Source organism: Microtus pennsylvanicus, chromosome 18 (genome assembly GCF_037038515.1).
Source record: "Microtus pennsylvanicus isolate mMicPen1 chromosome 18, mMicPen1.hap1, whole genome shotgun sequence".
NCBI lineage: Eukaryota > Metazoa > Chordata > Mammalia > Rodentia > Cricetidae > Microtus > Microtus pennsylvanicus.
In genome coordinates, this window is record NC_134596.1 from 27,749,093 (window position 1) to 27,769,062 (window position 19,970).

General features: G+C 53.6%; 1 long non-coding RNA gene across 4 annotated transcripts in view; it reads left to right on the forward strand.

Moving 5' to 3' along the window:
• Positions 1 to 1,435: 1,435 nt before the first annotated feature.
• Positions 1,436 to 19,970, forward strand: part of LOC142837625 (uncharacterized) — a 32,850-nt gene continuing 14,315 nt past the window's right edge. The window contains exons 1-2 of one of the 4 annotated variants that reach the window (XR_012908303.1): positions 1,436 to 1,641; positions 16,029 to 16,144. This is a non-coding gene — a long non-coding RNA (uncharacterized LOC142837625). Of the gene's footprint in view, positions 1,642 to 16,028; positions 16,236 to 19,970 lie in introns of all 4 variants that reach the window. The other 3 variants (XR_012908304.1, XR_012908302.1, XR_012908305.1) reach the window with 3 other exon arrangements.

Consider the following 19,970-nt stretch of genomic DNA (forward strand, 5'->3'; position numbering starts at 1 on the left):
CTTTCTCCTCTTGACCCTGCTCTTCACAACCAGAAATCTAGATTCTTCTAATAAGAAAAATTTCATTATTTTTTTCTTTTAAGGTCAGGCCTCCAAGTGTAGATTGAGGCCATTTGATATTTTATCTCGTATTTTTCTAAACTAAATTTTCCAAAATGAACATACCACGACCTGGGAAGAGAAGACGTCTAGAAAACCAGCTATGTGTGTATCTATTTCAAATTAATTTATAAGAGGAAGACTCTAGAAATATCTTGGGGACCAAAAAAAAGTAAGAAAATAACAGGAAAAAATTTTCGGAGCGAGACCAGGAAGAAGAAAGGAGCTGTGGCAGGCCAGCTTCCGGGAGGTGGTGTCCCAGGAATCCCAGACAGCATTCCCTATTCAAAAGGCTCCCTCCTTTGGGAGGCGAACAGTTTGCAAGGGGTTAACTGCGTTGCTCATGAACTTGGCCTGTCTGTCTGGCTCGTGATGAATGATGAGACCCGCTGACAAGTTCGGCCGGAGGGACCTCCCCTGCTGTGGTGGCGAGAGAAACACACACTGGCAGAAGGGACCCTGAGCGAGCCACCGGGGCGCAAGAGGAAGAGGTGGTTCCGCAGGTCAGGCACTCGGGTCTGCCTGCCCTTTCTGTTCCCGCCTCCTCTTGACCTCTCGCCCCCTTCCTTGTAGCTTCCCAATATCATCTCAGAGCACTAGAATTTCAGGGGCTCTGTCTCGGAGTCCCAGAACCCTGTGCCCGCCCTGCGGACAATGCCGAGCGAGGTGCAGCCAGGCTCCGGAGCCCGCCCCGGGGAGGCCGGATTCAGCATTTGGACAGCGGCTCGGGGGCGGTCTGCGGCCCAACGAGTTTGCAGGTGCACCGCCCACGGGTGAGGCGGGGTGGGGGAGGCACTGGGTCTCGGAGCAGCACGATCCAGCCTAGAACACAACCCAGGCTGTCAATGAGACACGTTCCTGAAAACTAAAGGGTCGCTTCCGAGCCCACGCTGGGACCCCCAGGACCTGCCAATCCTTCATGGTCCCCTCAATCATCACTTGTGTGTGCGAAAAGATCAAAAGACCCCTTTTCGCCCAGGGCGCCTCAAGCCCTCAGCTCTCCTTTCTTCGCCGAGCATCCTGGATCCTGGATCCTGGAGCTGCCAGCGAGATTTCCAGCCCTGGGCTTGTCACCACTTCCCAGGTGGTTGGTGGCTCTGGGTGAGCCCGGTAGTGCGGGTCGTTTGCGGAGAGGGTTGCTCGAACGCAAGCTGGGCAGGGGCAGACAGGGCCGGGTCTCAGGACAGGGCGCCCCTAGCCTCCTGCCTCCGCCTCTCTGTTCCGCACTGGTCCGGGTGAAGCCAGGGGGGGCGGGGGGAGCCGCGCTGACGTCACTGCGGGCCGTGCCGGCCCGAGAAGGCGGCGCTGAGCCGCTCACAGCCCGGAGAAGCAGCGCGCTGCCAGGAGCCCCCGCGCCACCGCCGCCGCGCCTGCCTCTAGCAGCTCTCGGCCACGCGACCGTGCGAGTAGCGGCTCCTGGAGGGCGACCGGAGCTGGGCCTGAGCCTGGGGACTCGCCTGATCCTGGGCGACCGAACCACCGTCACCACAACCGCCCCACCCCCGCCGTCGCCTCATGGGGCCCCGGCCCCCTCCTGGGTCCGTAAGTTCCAATGCCTTTTGCGTTTCGGTCAGGCCAGCAAAGAGGAGCTAGGGCGCCAGGGCGGTAGTCTGCACTAGGACAGCGTCAGGAAGACGGTTGGACTGGTGAAGGGGCCTGGGGTATCCCTGCGGGTCCCTCTTGGGTATCTCACGGGGCTCAGGGCTTTCCTTGACTACTGGAGGGATGGGGGTTGCGCTCTGATTGTGGGTCAGAGCTCAGGCATCTCTCGCAAATCGTCAAGACCAAGGTCAAGGGTCTTGGGACAGTGAGACGCACCCACGGTGTTCAGAAAGGGACAGGGTAAGGGGTCCGATGGAAGTTGTGGGAAGGTAGAAAGGTTTGAGAGAAAGAAAATGTTTCTAAAAGAGATTCCAGGGAGTCCCCCTCCCTAACCCCTTCCGTGACTCCCGTCTTCCTTCTTATCCCTCAGCCCCCGCCAACACACAAATAATCTACAAAGTGGCTTCCCGGGAAAACGTATTTTGAGAGAATGCAACACACAGCACCCGCTCTAAACAAGATTTATGACGCCCCTTTCCCCTTCTGAAATGGGAAGTTGGGAAAGCTCTTCTGCTCAGCACCCCCGCTCTGTGCTTTCGGACAGGCCTTTGGATCTGTCTGTGGGTGTCTCTGGAGCCTCCTCCAGCCCAGCCTTCTCTGAGCTGAGAAGAATGAGGGAAGGGATGGAGGCTGAGACTGTCGAGGGGGCTTCTCTGGGAGCAGCTGGGATGGTGGGGTGGCGTAGGATGGCCCAAGCAGAGCAAGGAGGTGGCCAACTCTAGCAAGGAGAGACTCCAGCCCAGATCTCTGGAGCAGTAAAAACACCCCCCCCCAAAAAAATTACAAGCTTAGAGCCATTGTGCTAGGGACTGAAGCAGGGTGCTGAGTCTAAAGGGGAGACCCCCTTTGAATCTCCATGTTCAGGAGGTGATAGATTCTTACACCTTGGCGGCAGGGCAGTGGGGGATGGAGTTTATTTGAGGGTCTGGCTTTCAATCAAGGGAGGCCAGAGGCAGGCTAAGTGGGCAGAAGCTGGGGTACACCTCAAGAGTCTCTACCAGCAATATTGGCTGCTAGAGGTCCTGAAGAAAGGCTTAGCCTTTGGAAAGGGTGTTTTTGAGGTTCCTGTTTAGAAGAGCCCGCACCCTGCCTGCCTACACCTCAGCTGCTGGGGAAACAGGCCGGTGGAAAGCCAGAGAAGGAACTGCAGCCCAATTGGCCATGTGTATTTGAGGGTAGGTGTGGAGGCCTCTTAGCCTCTGGGTACCAGGAGCTGGCTCCAGCTGAGGGAACCCAAAGCTGGATCTCCCAATGAACAGCCTTTCCAGCCTCTAGACAATAGGAAGATCAGCTCATCAAAGCCTGGGCCCGAGGAAAGAATGAGAGAGGAAGGCAGCAATGGGGGAAAAGGCACCTGGAATAGGCCTGGGTTGTGGCTAGAGATTCTGTGTCTTAATTACAGCCCAGAGGGGATCAAAAGGAGTGCTCATTCCAGAGTGAATAGCAGGCCAAGAGGCTACATCTGCTGCTGTGTTCCATCAGCCTCAGGCTCCCAGCCTCAGAATCTGGGCAAGTCTGGTCACAGGACAAGGGTGTGAGCAAGGCTGTGAATTGGCCCATCCTTCTCTGAACCCCTTAACTCATTGTGTCCTGAAGGGGAAGGTGCCCATCTATGGCCTGTATTGAACTGAATAACTACTGATCATCGAGAAATAGAAACGTGGGCTAGAGGCAAGTGGAGCACTTGCATACAGATTGCCCGCACAAGTAACACACCAGCCTTAGGGGCAGCCTGGGGAGAAAGTGCAGTGTGGGTTTCCTGAGTCGGTGGGCTCTAGAACAAATGTCTAGTAGCTTCTGTAGATTCAGTTAAGGGCTTTTTTTCCCTCTGTGGAGCTTTGACTATGAAAGACGTTGTCTTCTATCTTTGGTGGGGATGTCTAAATGCTGGACTTGCCCCCTGGATGCTTGCTTCTCTAATTAGCCTTAGGCACCCCTAAAGCTTGGGTTTCAAACCCTAGCTGACAGAGGAAATTCTGGGCAAGTGGAACCGCAGAGGGAGAGAAATGTCAGGTGGGTGATTCTCAGCACCATGGCCAGGGCCCACCAGCCGCCGGCAGTTTTCTAGACCCAGTGGTGGTTCTTCTTGCGAGTTAAGGACTGTGCTGGGACAGTAGGCTAGAGGCGAGAGATTGACGTGGGAGGAAGTGCGTCGAACTCAACTCAGACCCAGTCCAGGATGCAGAGGAGGAGACAATTAGAGCCAAGGTCAGTAGGGTCTTCCTTGAGTAGCCTCGGCTCCAAACAATGTGCCTCTGCTGGGTGCTGACCTGGGGGCTTCCCCTGCTGTACCTGGGTGTGGCTGCTAACAGACAGCCCATTGCCCTGCCCCATCAGAACAACCTCCAAATGGCAGGCAGCTCGTGGTTCAAGGTTCAGCCTTACTGTAATCTCCCTCCTGAGAGTGAGCCTATGATGCTTTCATGCCCCTGGGTACTGGAGGGGGAAAATGAAGGAGTCTCTGTTCCAGGATGGTGTCTTATGCCAGCATGGTGTGGGTGCCTCTGCCTGGTCGACCTCACCTGTTCTGTCAAGGGACGTGGTTTCCTCAAAAACAACAGAAATGCGGCCTTGGTGGCATTGACCTGCTGCACCTGAACTGAATGTAAAATCAAGCTTTTTAATCTTTCTCCCAGAGCGCTAACCAGCCCTAGGCTTGCGGGCCAGGGCTCCAGTGTGCTGTTACCGTGAGCCTCGCTGAGGAGCCATTTTGTGCAGCATCCTGCTTAAATTGCACTCTGAGAAGGCTCCTTCTTTTCTCTCTCTCCTCTTTCTCCTGTCCCCTATTTCCCCCTTTCTTCCCCCCCTCTCACTCTCAGGTGAATCCTGTTCACACACCTCCCCTCTACCATCCAAGCTCAGGGTGGCCCAGAAGGACTAGAGCTCAGGAGGTCCCCCACACTGACAGACACACAGCTAAATGGAAAAGGGTGTAGATTCCAGAAGCCGTAGGCGGAGAAGAAAGGGGCACCTCCTAATTATGAAAATCCTTTAGAATTAACCACGTAGGGCCAAATTTGAGGTTCCTTCCAAATCCTAGCTGTTGGTAGGTCGGTAGGTCGGCCTCTCTATTTCTCTGAGGCTCATCTAGGTCTGGCTTATGTCCCTTTTCTGGAGAGAAGGATGTGTCTGTGAGGTGGAATTTGGAGAGTGGTGTTTTACCGCTAGCTGGCTTGGTCACCGGCTGACGAGAATGGCACTGGGAATACAGCCCACCTTGGATTTTGGGTCAAGCTGAAATAGGACAAATCCAAAACAAGCAGCAGTGTAAAGAGGTGCATGGTAAAGCCTCTCTCCTTGACAAAAATCCAGATGTGTTATTTAAAAGGAGAATGCCTTGGATGTGTTTAGGAAAATCTCCAAACCCCTTCCAAACCACCCGCTTTGGGCCTATGCTTCGAACACACCCTGCAGAGGTTTGCTGGTGGAGAGTGGCCAGGGATTTCCAGCCCCACTAAAATAGATCTGAATGAGTAGCCCCTACCTAAGCCTGGGGTGCTCCCTGGACCTTAGGACAGGAGTCTCTGACACTCCTGTGTAGTCACTGCTGGGATCCCGGGATCAGCTAGCCTACTCTATTGTTGCATTTCCCCCTAGCTCCTGGAACAAATCTATCGAATTTTTCATATTTAATCCTTGGCCTCCCAGGGATGGGTGCAGGGGTGAGTCAGAGGGCCCAAGTGGGAGCATAGGCACCAGGAAGAAGGGAGTGGTTTCAAGAGAGCACCTATGTGCTAGTCACATTTGGGAGCCTGAAATGGAGCTCCAGTTGAGTGGACAGGCTCAATTCTAGTGTGGCTCTGGGAAACCCAAGGTGTCAATCTTTTTGCTCTGTGAACCAGTTGGAGTGAGTAGGCCAGTTGTGTGCTGAGAGTAGAAAGACGGTAGGAAATGTGGGTTTTTTCTCTCCCTGTGGGAGATAAATAGGAGCCCAATTCCGGTCTTGGGTATCTTCAAAGCGCCAGGGCCCAATCGATTGCACCTTATTGGCTATGCCTAGGAATAACCAGAGGGAAGGGAGCCAGCAGCCTGATATCAACATCTAGAACCTGGTTTGAATGTAGCTTGCCGCTGGAATCCTTACAAGTCAGGCGTTATGTATGGGATACACTTACTGATCTAGACACAGGAGGACACTCAATCCCTCCCTTAACCCCCAGTCTTTACCGCGTAGTCTGCACAGTGCTGGGTAAGGGGAAAGAGAGACAGTAGATGAAGTGACCGGTTCGCAGTCTATCAAGCGCTCACTTGGGTTGCCCTGGCGAGACCACGACCTTAACCCTCTTCCCTCAAACTCTAACTCTGGTGGTCTGCGGTGGCCTCCAGGCACCCAAGACTTTGAGGGGAGGTCAGAGAGACTGGGAAGAAAAGCCAGAGGGTGTGCATCCAGGGACGCAGGCCTAACGCTTCTGAGGGCAGAAGGGGGCACTCCCCTGTCCTCGCGGCGCAGGAGCCGTGGACGCCGAGGCCATTGTAAGGCTGGGTGGTGCCGAGCGCGGGAAGGGGGCTGGGATTTGAATGGGAGTCCGTGATAGGCCGATTCCCGGACTGACGTCACTTCCCCGCGGGGCGATTAGCCTGCGAGAGGAGGGCTGACGGTCCAGTGCGCTGGGGGCAGCCGGGGCGCCCGAGGCTGCCCGAGCGCAGCGCACCGGTGCCCCGAGTGCGCCCTGGGTTGCCGTCGAAGCGGGCCGCGGACGCACTGAACGGAGACCTGGGGATAGAGATGCCGCGAGGGCGAGGGAGGAAGGGAGCTGGGCGAGCCGGGTAGCGGGAGTCCGTGTGTCTGTGTGTCTGTCGGTCCCCTCTGGCTCTCCGCGTGCGCCCGAGGCTGCGGGAGAGGCGCCCGCTCAGGCCCCCGCGCCGGGTCGGCAGCGGCACGTGGGGCCCACAGCGCGGCAGCGGTGCCGGCGAAAGGAGGCCCGTTTCTCTCTTTGGTTATCTAGCTGTATGAGTGCCACAGAGCCGTCATAAAGCTAGATAACCGAAAGTAGAAATGACTCTCACAACTTCTCCGTGCGATTGCCCGCCCGGCCGCCCTGGCCACAGGAGCCAAAGGAGCCCATTGAAGCCCACGCCAACCAGGGACTTCAACTCGACGGAGCGGCCGCGCCCGGACCAGGTATCCGACCTCGGCTTTCTCAGGAACACCCGCCGCATCCTGGAGGTACTTCCTTCACCTCTTCCTCGTTCCCTGCCCCCTATCCCCATTCCCCAGCGCCGAGGCTGGAACCCCAAAGTGGAGTGGGCTGGGGGCAGGGAGCGGGCTGGGGTTGCAGAGGGGTCGCTGGAGGAGAAGGCGCCAGCCTTTGCCTTCACCCCATAAATCAGGCTTGAACAATCCGCTCCCGGAGCTGCGGACGGGGATTTTGGGATGCAAATGCGATGAGAAAGAGAGGGGGAGAGAGAGGAAAGGAGAGAGAGAGAGAGAGAGAGAGAGAGAGAGAGAGAGAGAGAGAGAGAGAGAGAGAGAGAGAGAGAGAGAGAGAGAGGAGAGCGGTAGGCAGTGGGGTGGGGGGAGTAAAAGGGTGGGCGGGGGGCTGCCCTGCCGCTAACAATGCGGCCTTTATCGAATTATTCGACGAGTCAGCCCCTGAGCGCCATTAGCATACGGCTGGGGGGTTGCTGGAGCTTCGCCCCTCGGTGAGGTCAAGTTCTTGATAATTTGATCACTTTTCACCGGCTCTGGCAGCTGCCTTTGTGTGCAGTTGGGGGGTCTGTGTGCAGCGTGAAGCGGAGCAGAACTGGCGGGGAGTGTGCTCAATGGCAAGGGGCCTAGGCGGGGGCCTCCCGCCCCGACCGACCAGCCCTGCCCTGCATACAAACCAAGAGCAGGCTGGTGGGCGGGAGAGACCTAACCTCTACGACTGCCCCGGTGCGACGACTTGAGCCGGCGTCTCCCCAACTTCCCCAACTGGTTAAGGGGCAGCCAGGCTCTCTGGAGCTCTTCTCCTTCCCGCCCCAATAAGTGGCAACATAAGATGTATTACAATGTCTAGCAAATAAAAAAGCAATTGGGGAAAATCTGAATTCCGTTCCCATGGCAACCTAATGCTGCACACCGGCCACTCAAGCTCCAGGTCCCTCTTAGCTGGGCGCAGCGAGTGGGGCGTGCCACTGCTCAGTGTACGAGGTTCTTAGCCCCACGTAGCGCCGAAGATCCCCCTTCGGGGTTTATCTGCCTTCCAGGCCATTCTCCTCCTTGACACTCCCTTCACCCTCTTTCCTTATCTTGAAGTTTGGGGCCCCTGCAACTTGGGAAACCGTTGACCGCCCCCACCCCCAGTGGATCTAGATCCAGCTATGGGCCCTGTCGAGCTGCAGAGAAGAAAGGATCCAAAAAGTCAGTCCCTTCACGTTCCTTGAAGGGCTTGCAGTTGTTTTTGCGGGAATATCGGTGTGTGAGTGCCTTACCAGATTGACTGGGAAGGACTGGAGCCACCATCCTGACTTGACCCGTTTTCATTTCCTTGAACAAATAAGGAAGCAGATGGGGCGGGGAGACAGACTCCTCCAGGGTCACACGGCTCAGAGGTGGCAGAGGTGGGCCTTACCTATATATCTCTTTACCTCCATCTTGGCCCAGTTCAATCCCAGGAGCCTCCGCCTTGGTTTTTTTTTTTTTTTTATAAGATTGTCCTCTCGGCCCCCTTGTAAGAATGGAAATCTTTTTCCATCTTCGCACCTACAAGTCGCTTTTTCTTTGCTTAGCAAAAAAATATTTTAACAAACAAAAAGAAAAGGCTACGTGTGTAAAAGTCAGACATTCAAGAGGTTACAATAGGGAGACCCCTTGGCTCTGGAGAAGGGAAGGTATGGCTGAGGCAGGTGGAGACTTTGCGCTGTGTTGCCATTTGAATTTTAGCTGCTGGTCCAAATTAAGAGCAGGCAGGCAATGGCAGGAAAGCAACTATCTCTGCCTCCTCCTCCTCAGAGATGATCACTGGGTGGAAGAAGGGTTTCCGTGATCCTGTTACAATGCCTTCCTTTTTGAAAGCCCAGTCTCTCTCTACCTGTGAAGGGTCACTCACTGGCTTGGTACCCCAGGAGCACCCCCCACCCCAGCATCTCCTGGGCCTGCCCTCCCTTCCCAGTGCACTTGGGAGCCTGTGTGCTGCTGGTGACCTCATTTCAGACGAAACCAGAGCAGCTCTCCCAGCCTGCTAGCCCAGCACTCCCTGCCTCCACGCCTCACAGCTGAACTGGGCTTCTGTGGACCCTGCCTCACCTTCACCGCTTACATCCTTCTTCCCACCATCCCTGCTCCTTTGCTATTTTGGAAGAACCGGTCCCTCCATAAGGCAAAATGGCTTTAGAGCATCACAGCTGTGCCTGTGCAGTTCAAATGTGTGTTGCTTTGAAACGCCAGCTTCCCTTGCTGTCAGGGGCAGGCCTGAACCTCCATCAGGACTGCGGTGGAGGAAGAGTCCAAGCCTGAGGAAGTGCAGGACTTTTTCTGCTTGCTTTGTACCAAGGGGGAATCTGCTGATACAAAACCTTGCACCTAAGGGAAAGGATGAGGGCTTCGAGGGAGGTAGTGGTGGCGCTTGATGGAATGGCATACTGATTCTGATTCAGACTTTATCCTCACACCCATTAGAAAAGGCTTTAAGGCGTGCCAACCCACCCATTTCATCCTAACAGAGACATGTTCAAATCCTACCCCGGACACTTGGAGCCCAAGATACAGGCTCAGAATTATGTTCCTTATCAACCCCCCTAGCTAGTTTAGGCCTGGAGGAGCCAGCAAGGCCTGGGGCCTCCTCAGCCTTTGCTTCCCACCCCATCCCCTTCCCATCTGTTCTCCAGGTCTCCTCTGGTCTGGCTGCCCAAGTAACAGTGGGCTACACTGTTCCAATTTCCACTAACTAGTCTCTTTCCAAAGAAAAGGCTTGTGGGCCCCGAAAACGCGGCTGAAAGTAGAGTTGGAAGCCAGAATTGGTTGGGATCTCAAAGATGTCAACCCCTTTCATTTTACAACTAGAAACACCACGGAACCTTTGGCAGAAGGTCGCACGGAGGCCACTTGGCAGGGCAGGGTTGCAGGCAGCCCTCGTTGATCACGAGGCTTCGAGAACAACTTCCTGGTCCACGGAATTTCAACCCTGAACCATACCAGCCTCATATAGGCCTCAGCCTGACCAATGAAAAGCTGGCATCAGCAGGCATCACCGAAACGCAGGCTGCTGTGAGGCCAGGAGCCCAGCTCTGGACTGGTCCAGGAGTTCTCGACCGCAGTCCGACCTCCCGGGAAATGGGAACAGAGCACGAAGCAGCGGGGCCAGGAGGCCTCCCAGGACCCAGCGCGACGCTGAAAAGCATGAAGGGTCGGAATTAGGCCCTCATTTAGCGAGCGTTACTAATCCGAAGTTACAGCGCTAATTCCCTGATCCCGCCGCTCCCACACGCAGCGCCGGGATTAGAGGCGAGGCCGCTGCTGCCCCGCCCTCGCCCCCAATGCGCAGCCCCGCGCCCCGGGGTCCGCGGATCCCGCTAAGCCACCGGACTGCGCCTGGCAGGCCAGTGTGTGCAGATCGGCCTGCGGGGAGCGCTCATCCGTGAGCCCCAGGACATCCTTACAGGGATTGATGCGCCCTCCAAAACCCCTGAGGAGCAGTGCGGCCCGCAGGGCCTTCTCCCACCCGGGTGTCCGCACCCAGAGGAGCGGCCCTTTGGAGGCTGCGGCGCCATTTTAATTGCCTTCTCTTCCACCCTTGGCTTCTCACGCGCGTGGGGTGGGGTGTCCTTGTCCCCTATTCCACCCAGACTGGAGCCCATCCTACCTTCCTCTACCCTGGTTTATATGACCAATCAGCTCTGGCCTAGGGTGGGATGCGCGTTACCATGGCGACAGCCAGAGCCCCCTAGTAGTGCTACCCACCTGGACGGGGGTAAAAGGAAAATTGGGGACAAGCGAGAGGTAGGGGCCTAAAGGAAGATTATGGCACTTTATCCTCTCACTCACTCCTTATTAGACCCCATGGAGATGTGGGCAATGTGGACCCCATCTTGGTAGATAGCTGGGCTTGTCCCTGCTTTTTATTTTTTAAGTCAGTTTTTCAGTGAGCTCTCCATAATCTTTCTCATCTTGGTCTGAAGGTCCCTCTTTCTTCCTAAGAGAGTATTCGGGAGTTCCCAAAAGCTTTCCCTAAACTTCCTGTGATTTCAGGCGAGTCAGTTTTCTCATCCAGAAGATGGGGTGTTCGTTCAGGTGCAGCCAAGAAAAACAAGTTTATAGTGGGTGCTCTGTCGTGGTTAATGCCTTCGAGGACAGGGCTTGGGGTAAGACTCAAAAACTGTATTGCCCTTTCTATCTAGGGAAGCCAAATTTAGGTGTCTCAGGGATTCCTAGAGTTAGCTTTTGATTTCTCCTCCAGACAGCTGGAAAGTGAAGAGAAGGGAGGGTCGTTAGCAGTAGAACCAGGGTGGGGGCTGTGGCTGGAACAAAACCTTGGTCAGTGGCTCTGAGAATGGGCGGCTGCAGCCCCTATAGCGCTGGCTCCTTCCTTCCAGCCCGGTCCGGCTTAAGCACCACTTTAAGTGGTCCCGGCATTCACTGGCCAGCCCCTCACCGCAATTGAGCCGCAGGGGTTTGAAAAGAGGGCCAGGGCCTCAATGACAGGACCTTGGGCCAGGCTAATTGGTTTTGGTTCAAGGGGATACTAGATTTGTGAAAAGCTCCAAACCGCCTTTCCCACGCCAGAGCCAGGTCACAGCATCACCGAGAAAGGTTGGAAGAGATTGGGGCCAGAGGAGAAGTCTTGGAGCCAGGTGCCTAGGGCTGGTCCTCTTGCACTATCCGAAATAGCCCTCTGCTTGAAGAATAGGGGGTTGTGAGGGGCCTCAGCAGCACCTGTGTTTAGGGGCAGCCTGGTCGTGGAGATAGTCATCCAGCACTCCTGGGCTGTGCCAAGAAAACGGTCTCCCACCTCTTACCCTTTGGCTAACCCTCCTTGTGAAGAGGTCCCACTTTCCCTGCTGGGGTCATTCAGAAAACAAACAGAAATGGTGGTGTTAATAGTTCTCATCCCAAGGGCTAGACCAAACCTGGCCTTTGTCCTGAGACTGTACTATAGTTGGTCTCAAGAAGACCCACCTGTCCCTTGATATGTCTCTAAACTATCTTGAACACTGACAGACATTTCAGAAACAAGAAACAGGAAGTCCTCAGTACTTGAAAAAAGTAATAATAAAAGTGGTGATCCAAAGGTTTCTTTACAGTCTCAAAAACCAAGCATTTATTGTGATATGCCTTAAATCTAGTATGACTGCACAAAGTGTCTTTGTAAATTCTTTACAGTGTGTATCTCAATACCTATGTGTTTGTACCAAATGGTATATAACATACCCATTCTTAAGTGCACATATGCACACATTTTGTTGATATGTAGGATTCTACACTTATATTAACAGTCATGGGAGTGTGCTATAAGAGTCAGCTTTACTGGATTTTTTCCTTAATACTATGGATGCTATGGAGTGCTCCGCCACAGAGCTACATCCCTCCTCAGGCCCTATTTAAAGTGACAGTACATCCACAAAGACCTGTGTGTGACCCATTGTGTCTATGGAACATTCCAATGGGATCAGGAGCTGAAGAAACTGCCTCCCCCAGTCTTCCAAATTTTGCCCTGTGTTTGCCCATGTGAAGCATATGATCAGTAGGGAAAAGGTACTTGGGAGAGATAGAGAACTCGATGTATTCCATTTTCTATTTTTATTTCTATTTTTAATTGCCCAGAGCCTAATTTCTCTGGGCCTCTGTTGATTTGCACATTGGAGATTCATGTGTAAATATGCATGTGGCATGTATGCACGCCTGGGCCTTCTTATCACCAAGTGTGCGTTCTCGGTGTTTAAATACACACAATCCACACCGAGGCATGATTATGGGCTTACTATTTGCCTCTTCTCTAGAATCGGGTTAATTTTCCCTTGGCTAATCCTCAAACCCATTAAGTTCTCCTCTCCCCACCCCCACACACAAAAAAAAATTGCAAACCCTACTACAGACCAGTGGGCTCGCCCTGCTTCTCCAGCAGGCAGCTCTCCAGGCAGGGTGCTGGAGTGAAGGTCCCTATTAGGCAGACTTCATTAATGTTACCAAATATACCCCGGCACATTTACTCGTCTACTATGAAGTATTATCATAAATAATTAAAATTAAACTGCACTTGTCAAAATAAATGAACAAAGTAGAGTTAGTGATGTCTTTGCTTTGATTTGCTTGCTAGGGGTTTGCTTATTCACTAATTTGAAGAAAAGAAGAAAGGGAAGGAGGAAAGAAAGAACAGAACAGACTGCCATGGGAAGGGCAGAGCCGTGGAGAGAGGAGAGGAAAACCCCTCAGTCATCTGCCATTGGGTTTCCAGTCATTAGGGCACTCTGGGAGGCTGGAATGCAGCCTCAGACGTCAGCTCATAATGAATATTGAGGTGTGGATGTGGAAGGGGGGACTTCTTTGTTTACTGAGGAATGGCCATGGGAATGGGGGAAGAGGATTGCCTTTGGGGATTAAGGAGTGGGCTTTGTTTTTATGAAGGGCCTTACTTCTTTTCTGAAGTTTTCTGCAGCTAATTGATTCAATTCAGACATTCCTCCTCCCCACTCGGCCAGCCAAGGCCTCGTGTTTGTGATGTGCACAGCCCTGTTTCTCCATCTGCTCTGGCCCCTTTCTCCATGGTGACCCCTGAAAAGGGGTGTGAACCTGCACATCAACCAGAAAGAAGCTCTGGAGAGATCAGTCAGGGGCCAACACCTTTGGGTGGATATGTGAGGCACACACACACACACATACACACACATTCCTAAAGGCATTATTTTCATCTGAAAATAGATTATAGGTGTACAATTCTATGAGTTCTGACAAATTTACACCCAAGATAGCAGTTCCCCCCTTCCAGAAACTTCTCTCTTGTTTCTTCCCAGTCTACCTGCTCCCCTCTCCCCAACCGCCCTTTGAGGTCTCTGTCAGTTTTACCCAAATGGAATGTAAGCCAGCACTTTTAAAGAGGAATTCATTTCAAGTCCGGAGAGAGCACACTGTCCTTGGAGGCCTGGCTGAACACGTGCCCACGAATATGGGACTTAGGTCAAGCATTCTTCCCTTCAGATGGACCCAGAAGTCAAACCTGTAATTAGATGGGGGTGGGGGCTGGTTTGGGCTGGTCCTTCCACAGGACAGCCCTATTCTCACCCTAGGTCTGTTAATGAGCTGGGGACAGGTGAGCCTCACACATTCCAACTTGACTGCCTCCAGCGGCATCCAGGAGCTGCTGGTGAGCTATTAATGGAAGGTGCGGGCTTTGTGCTAATTAGACCGCCTCAGCTTCCATCTGTGCAGGCACTGGAGCCCCTCACTGGCCAGCCTCACCACCCCCACCCCAGCATACAGCCTAGTTCTGTTACCCCCATGAATTAGGGGGCACAGTGAGCAGAACTGCTTCTGGCTGGCTTAGGTCAAATCCCTAGTCTTTGTGTGTTTCTGAAATGTATGGGGTGGTGGCATTTCTCAGCCCTTCTCCCCCTTGTTAGGGTATAGTTGGATCTCAGCGAAAGTTGGATGGAAGTTTGGGACCCATGGCCACCCTCCAGGGTGGGTCAGTGTTGCAGGTCTGTCTGGGATTGTTTTGTAAAGGGCTTCTCTTGTCTGCCTCCTGGAGAGGGTGGCCCCAGTCCCTTGCTATTACTCCCCTTAGTCTGCATCTCCCACCCACCTCACCTCACCCTACAACTGCCCAATCTTAGCTGCCTCAGCCAGCCTAAGCCAAGAGCCATAGCCCTTACTTATCTGAAAACAACTATTAAAAAAAAAACCTTTAAAATGTATTTATTTCACTTCAGGCCTCATGGATTTAATTTTTGCCTCTTATAAACGTTTCATTGAAAAAAAGACCCATGTCATGTCATTTAAAGAAAAAGCAGCTCTCAGAATAGGAGAGCTCCTTGTCTAACATGAAGGAAAAAGAGGGGCATTTCTGAGAATGTTCTTTTTTTTCTTTTCTTTTTTTAGCTCCTATAATCCCTCAGGGTGTGTGCAAAAATATCAAGCCCTTATATCAATGTATCTCTTATTATTCTGGTTGGGTTATCCTGCTAATAATACCGTTGTCAACGGTGAGAGGATTATTGGCCACGGTGGAACTTCTCCAGGTTCCCTCAAGAGTTTGGACCTACACTGGAGGGTGAAGCCTGGAAGGGCTGCAGAAATCCCCTGCTTATGGGGAAGGTAGGACTGACTTGCTTGTGTGGCTTTTTCTGCCCCTGGAGGTGTTAATTCCTCATCTGAAGTTCTAGGGTTCAAGATTCAGAATCACGGGGGGGGGGGGACCCTCACATTCTAAATTTTAGAGAGGCTGAGCAGCTTGGAGGGGGGGGGTTCTACTGTGAGGTAGGATTTTTTTCCCACAGGGTTTACTCTTTCTCTCTCAGGATATCCGTGAGGTGTGGTCTTCACCTCTCTGGGTGAAATGGGGGACAATAGTATCTGGACCTACAGGGGTCATGTGGGATTTACATAAAACATACAGATAAAATCTCCGGCACGTAGTGGGCAGTAGTCAGATGGTAGCTCAAACGGCAGGGGGTGCACACATGTCTGGGTCTGAAATTCAGAACTTTCCCCCTGTTGAAGACAGAATAAAAGCCCAAATAGATGCTCGGAGAGTCACCAAAGGGCCCACAGGCTGCCTTCCTCCCCCAGCTAGTGCCCAATCTGCTGAGTCCCAATGGCCTCAAAGAGCACCCCGTGTATGGGGGAGATCAGAGAGAGTCAGGTATAAATTCTGAGCTTGGATGACTAACCAGGGGGGCATCTGTCTTGAGACATTTGAAGTCAGCAGACCCGCATTGACTGCCCTAGTAAAGAAGGCTAGGGCTGGAGGCCAAGCCAGCACCTCCAGGAGGCCCGTGTTAGCTCTGGGCATGGAGCTGACTTTTCCGGAAAACCTCCAGGGGTCGAAGTCTCATTAGTTATGACACTGAGGAAAGCCAGGTTGTGCCTTGGTTGAGTCGAACTCGGGCTTTCTGTTTAGGTCAGGAACACACATCCAGGTCCCCAGGGACCTCGCAGCGACAACCATGGGTGCTATGACAGAACCCCCACTCCATTCCATAGCAGATACCCAACCCGATGTTTCTCCCATCTTCGGGTGGATGTGGTTAAAGCTCCGAGAAGTCAACATTTTCCCCAGGCTGGGGTCGTGACCTGGAGGAGAACTGTGCCCCCACCTCCAGGCCACTGCCCCAGGACCCTGAGGCTTCGAATGAACCGGACATTCTTCTAGGAGTCGGTGGCAGGCGCCCGACGTCTCCCGTCTGTGTTACAGTGGCTCACCGGCAGGTGCTCCAGCTTCCCGCCCGTCTTACCCTGAGCTCTGCGGCTCCTGCGCTGGCACCTATTGCCTCTCCGCGCGAAGGAGGACATGCCACGGCCACGGGAGAGGTGAGTGGCTGTAGCCAGGGAAGGAGGACACAGCAGTGTCCCCAAAACGGGTCGGCGACCAGGAACGTTGGAAGATTCCAGGATCCCGCTGGTAAGGCGACTGCCTTTCTACCCTGGAAGATCCCCCTGGAAGGCGATCCCCCTTCCTCTCGAGGCCAGAATTCAAAGTCACCGTGCCCTCACACGTCCCCAAGTGGGCGACGGCTTTAAAAATACACCTGCTAGCTCGTGCTCTGCAACGCGGTCCCGCCGAGCTGGTCGCGGAGCGCTTGCAAGCTGAGCGCACCGGGATGCTGGAAGGATTCTGGCCTCCGAGGTGGCTTCTTAGACCGGTCCGGCAGAAGCCACAGTCGCGGGCGGTGGCCAACCTCGGCTGGGGAAAGGCGCAGCCGCTTCTCCTCCGCCCGGGGGGGTCAGGCTAGGCGCACAGCAGGGGTCCAGGGCCTGGTCCGGTGCGCTCACCCGCGGCGCCGACAGGGACGGGGATCCCCGGCCGGCCTCACACCTCGAGTCCCAGGTCTTCCCCGGGCCTACAGAAGTAGGCGACACCCGGCGAGGAAGACCCCGGAGCGCGGCCTGCGCGGGCACACCCGACGCCGGGTGCCGCCGGGAGGAGAAGCCGGGGAAGGGCCGTGTCCCCTCGGCCTGCACCGAGGCTCCGGAGGGGCCGCGCCGCGGGTCCGGGAGGCCATTTTGAGAGCGAGCAAGCGGCGGCAAGATGGCTGCGTGGGCACGAGGTAGGTCGCCGCGCCGCGGGGCCCGCCGAGCTCCTCCTCGCGCCAACCGGGCCTCTCGGCGGCCCACGGAAGCGGCGAGCTCAGGGAGCGGCCTGGGGAGTCCTGGAGGCTGCCTGCCCTGGACCACTCCAAATATTCTACTCCCGCCCAGACCCATCTTCCTTTGCCCAGGGACCCTGTCCCCCAAGGCCGCAGTGACCTTCAGGGCTGCAAAGGAGAAAGCAGCAGGAGAAAGTGGGGGTGCTACTGGGTTCCTTGCAGGAACGCCATCGGAAGGGCCTTCTCCACCAAGCTGAGGAACAGGCCCAGCTGACAGTGGGTTTTGTTGTTGTTTATTTGTTTTTGTAGTTTGGACCCGCAGGCTCTTGGAGAGTTACTTCCCAGCGCCCACATTTCCTTGAAACTGTGATGCTGGAGGCGGTGAGCAGCCCCCCCTTCCATTATCCCAGCCCCTGGTGTGACCCCCCTGAGGCCAAGAGAGTCCAGAGCCCCAATGTGAGACCTTGTGAAAGTGTGGTCGGGGTTCAGGGTGACCTAGAGACCCCATTCTCACTGTCTTAGCTGGACTGAGACAGTTTGAGGATAAAGGTAGACAGATGGCAGCCATGGGACAGCATCTTCGGCCTTGCCCTCTCCAGACCTCCGCCCAAGAGCCACAATTTTAGGTCAGCAGTACCCTAGTGGGTTTGTGGGCAGAACTTTTCTTTCTCCTACGCCCCTATTCCATCAATCATTAGTCAGTCTGCCTTCTTAAGCCATGGGTGCCCTAAAGCAGGTCAGATACGTGTGTTTGTATATAGAGCCACCACCCACCAAGAAACTTCAGTTATCAGTTTATCTTTGTTGAATTCTGCCTTGTGCCAGGCCTAAGTGCTTCCTGTGAACTTGGACCTCCTTAGGTAGGGTGATGACTCCCTTAAGTGACTCACCAGAGGGTAGGGTGTGGATCTCAGGCTAAAACCTGAGGCCTGGGTTCTCAATTTGAGTCTCTGCAAGTGCATATACATAAACAATGATGTATCATGTCTGTTCTCCTTTCCAATAACCATCAAGCCCCTCCGGAACCCAAGCCCCCTTCTTACTCAGCCCAACCTCACATCTGAGGACTCTCTTGTCACACTCCCCAATGTCTACCCTGAAGCCCTGGCCTAAAATAATATTTACAATTGGCTACTGTGGTTGCTCGGAGCTTCCTGACAGCCAAGACAAAGAGAGAATGGTGACTTTGTAACTCTGCTCAAAGAGGAAGCTTGTTAGTACTGGTCAGAGATAAAACATTTTTCTGACCTCTGGTTTGTATAGAATTGATGTAGCTCAGTGGTGAGCTCTTGCCTATGGCTCAATACCCAACACCAGAAAAAATATTAATGAAGAATGATGATTATGTAGGTTGAGTGCATATATCACAGATTGGGACATGAGCGCCCCAAAATTTGATTTTCTTTGAGGCCACTAAGTTAGTGAAACAAGGGCTAGGACCAGTCCAAACAAGGACCAGACTCCCCATCCAGTCTCCATTCTCCAGAATCCAGGCTTTAGTGGCCTTCAACAGGGAGATGCTTTACTTGTGGCCTAACGTCCGCTCATCTTCACTATGAACTCTTTTGCCCCGGGTTCTGTCTCTTTCTTTCCTCAGGTTCCGGGTGTTAAGCTGGACTTATTATGGTAGGAATCTGTAAGCGTGTGGCAAACAAGACCTAATGCAAAACCTAGTGCTTGGTTGAGGATGGAGGCGGAAGCCCTGACTGGGGGGGGGGGCACTTTTACCATTGTAGAGTTCCTATACCTAGTAATATAACCATAACCACCAGGGCCACCCCAGCAAACGGTGTGAGCTGGGGAGTGGATTTCCCTTCTAGGATATGGCCTGACTCCTGGCCACACTATCACAGTACTGAAGAGTCATTTGTCCTTCAGGGGCCTTGTCAGTGAAGCCTTCAAATTCCTCTAGTGAAGCAAGGAAGGTGTGTCTGAGTCCCAGTCCTGTCGTGCCCACCCCCTCCCGCCCTAATTGTTCCAGGAGATCTTCTGTCTTCTGTAGTAGAGAATCAGTCCTCTCCCATCCCTTCCCAGGTTTGGCTCCTGGGGCGTAAGTACACTCACTGGTCCAGCTGTGGCTCAGGTTAGGAAATGCCAGTGGCCCCCAAAAGGTGGGGTTTGAATCCTGGGCTTGATGACTGTAGAAACAGAATAGTTCAGTAACCCGGACATCTGTACCCGGAAAGTGTCACTCCTGAATATGGGGAGGAATGAGCTTCCTAGTAGGGAGCCCCTCTTTCCAGAGAGGCTCCCACAGATCCGGTCCCAGTCCTAAGTGGGCAAAACAGCAGAACTGGGACCAGTGTGCAGCGAAAGCCCCAGCTGCAGAGGAAAAACAGGGTTCAGCTCCCCAGATTAGTTACTGTCTACAAGGATTAAAGGCCCCAAATAATGGCCAGCTTCTCCCCTGCTCTGTGCCAAGGGAAGACATGTAAATACAGCCGCACGCCAGCTTAGGCAGTAGATGTGTATAAATCGAATTTAGCAAATCAGATCATGGTTTAAATGCACTATTTAAAGCAGTCCTGCAGTGAAGCCTTTTACAAAGGGAATAATCATTTTGTGATGCTAATCATCAGCCTCCAATTTATCTCCTTTGTAAGTTCAGATGTTGGTGCACTGGGTGTCCTGAAATCGGGGCGCTCTTGTGTGGGGCTCCAGCGATGGCTGTCTGCCTTCTTTCTCTGACCTCTCATTTAAAATGGGTGCATGTCCTGCTTCTCACTGGGGGCCTCAGGATGCTTGTCATTTCGCCTGATAGTTCTCATCCGTCCCACTCATCTCTTCATAATCTGATAGAGGCCACCATTCAGCTGTTCCTGGCTCCTTTTCTGAGATTTTCGCTCTTCCTGGGGGGAGACACAGGCCCTGCTGTTCCCGGGCATTAGAACTAACTCCCTCTCTGATCTGAACCTCCTTTTGTTTCCTTGAGCTTCTGATACCTCTGTTGTTGATCATAAAGACGATTTCAGAGATGACTACATGACAGCCCGTCTCTGAATTTAGAAGGTGAACTAAATGCAGGCACCCCCTTACTGAATAGGCAGTGT